Here is a 2,500-nt window from a genome sequence, read left to right on the forward strand (position 1 = left end):
ACACTGCAGATGGCCACCGCGCTTCGCACCGGGCCCGCGAGGACCTACTTTGGCCGCAAGGCGCCGCGAGCAGGGGGCGCCGGCGCGCAGCTGCGCCGCCTGCCGCGTCCGTCGGCCGGCGCGCCTGCCACTGGCCGCCCCCACCAGCCGGCTGTAGCGCGTGCGCCCACGCACCGCGCTGCCAGCACGCCGGGCGGCCCCCCCTCACCGGCCGGGGACGGTCCCACCCAGCCACCGCCGCGTATCGCCTCACACCCAGATCCCCTTTCGCGTTCGTGGGCATGGTGGGTCCCCTTTCACGTTCGTGGGCATGGTGGGTATCCCTGAAACAACCGGTTAATAGCTCGACCGATCGTCGCCAACACTGATTCACCTCTAGCGAGAACAACCGCACCACAACGGGTTACCTGTTGTTCATTTGCGTAACGTCACCAGCAAACGTAGACGTCCATCGCCATTTGCAACGAGTATTGCATGCCTGTGTCAGGTGTCACAACACACTACGTCTGCCCACATAGACGCAACAACATGTGCACGCCTCGAGAACACGTGGAAGGTAGCCCCCGTACGTATGCGGTGTCCATTGCGCGAACGACTGTCAGCCGGCCTCTGCAGGATGTCGCAGATGTGGAACGCGGTGCAACATGCTATCACGGTGTGTGAGAAGAGACGACTACGTCCGAATACACGCTCCACTACATCAACAGACTGCTCATGCTGATCGCCATCCAGGGCGTCCGTTCCTCCCACACGTCTGAATGGCGTACCACACTGCAATCCAGCTCTTATAGGGAGACGACACGTAGCTGCGTGCACAATATTTGGACTGTATGGTCTGCCGTTGCTAGGCGCAGTCGTCGTACGGTCACACATGTGCCACGATGTATCATTCAGTACATACGGACCAATGTGCAGTACAGTTTGTGGGTTTTGCGTACATCGGCGGACAGGTGACAGGCCGTACCACAACGTAGGCTGAGTACGTCGGCATGCGAAGGGCATTGAACATGCAAACTTCTCAACGACCAGCTTGCGAAGGCAGGGGGGAAGGGGGGGGGGGCATGTACGTCCTGCTGCTATCCACATTACAGTGTATAGCAGGAGCATGTGGAAAGTCAGCAACACCTGCAAGGTGTTTAACATGACGCGATACACAGGGGACCGGGCAGTGCGAATAGCGAACTATATTGCGAGGGTTGCGGTTAGGCAACACTACACTAATTTAACGAGTTGCATAACAATTACAGAGCAGGTTCAGCGACAACGTGCGTCAGGTTAAGGCGCAATATAGGTTAGGTTGAGGCACAATATAGGTTAGGTTAAGGCACAACATGGGTTACGTTAAGGCACAAATTGGGTTACGTTAAGGCACAACATGGGTTACGTTAAGGCACAACATGGGTTACGTTAAGGCACAAATTAGGTTACGTTAAGGCACAAATTAGGTTACGTTAAGGCACAAATTAGGTTACGTTAAGGCACAAATTAGGTTACGTTAAGGCACAAATTAGGTTACGTTAAGGCACAAATTAGGTTACGTTAAGGCACAAATTAGGTTACGTTAAGGCACAAATTAGGTTACGTTAAGGCACAAATTAGGTTACGTTAAGGCACAAATTAGGTTACGTTAAGGCACAAATTAGGTTACGTTAAGGCACAAATTAGGTTACGTTAAGGCACAAATTAGGTTACGTTAAGGCACAAATTAGGTTACGTTAAGGCACAAATTAGGTTACGTTAAGGCACAAATTAGGTTACGTTAAGGTACAATATGGGTTAGGTTAAGGTACAATATGGGTTAGGTTAAGGTACAATATGGGTTAGGTTAAGGTACAATATGGGTTAGGTTAAGGTACAATATGGGTTAGGTTAAGGCACAACGTAGGTTAGGTTAAGGCACAACGTAGGTTAGGTTAAGGCACAACATAGGTTAGGTTAAGGCACAACATAGGTTAGGTTAAGGCACAACATAGGTTAGGTTAAGGCACAACATAGGTTAGGTTAAGGCACAACATAGGTTAGGTTAAGGCACAACATAGGTTAGGTTAAGGCACAACATAGGTTAGGTTAAGGCACAACATAGGTTAGGTTAAGGCACAACATAGGTTAGGTTAAGGCACAACATAGGTTAGGTTAAGGCACAACATAGGTTAGGTTAAGGCACAACGTAGGTTAGGTTAAGGCACAACGTAGGTTAGGTTAAGGCACAACGTAGGTTAGGTTAAGGCACAACGTAGGTTAGGTTAAGGCACAACGTAGGTTAGGTTAAGGCACAACGTAGGTTAGGTTAAGGCACAACGTAGGTTAGGTTAAGGCACAACGTAGGTTAGGTTAAGGCACAACGTAGGTTAGGTTAAGGCACAACGTAGGTTAGGTTAAGGCACAACGTAGGTTAGGTTAAGGCACAACATAGGTTAGGTTAAGGCACAACATAGGTTAGGTTAAGGCACAACATAGGTTAGGTTAAGGCACAACATAGGTTAGGTTAAGGCACAACATA

The sequence above is a fragment of the Schistocerca serialis genome, unplaced genomic scaffold (assembly GCF_023864345.2).
Source record: "Schistocerca serialis cubense isolate TAMUIC-IGC-003099 unplaced genomic scaffold, iqSchSeri2.2 HiC_scaffold_155, whole genome shotgun sequence".
Taxonomy (NCBI): domain Eukaryota; kingdom Metazoa; phylum Arthropoda; class Insecta; order Orthoptera; family Acrididae; genus Schistocerca; species Schistocerca serialis.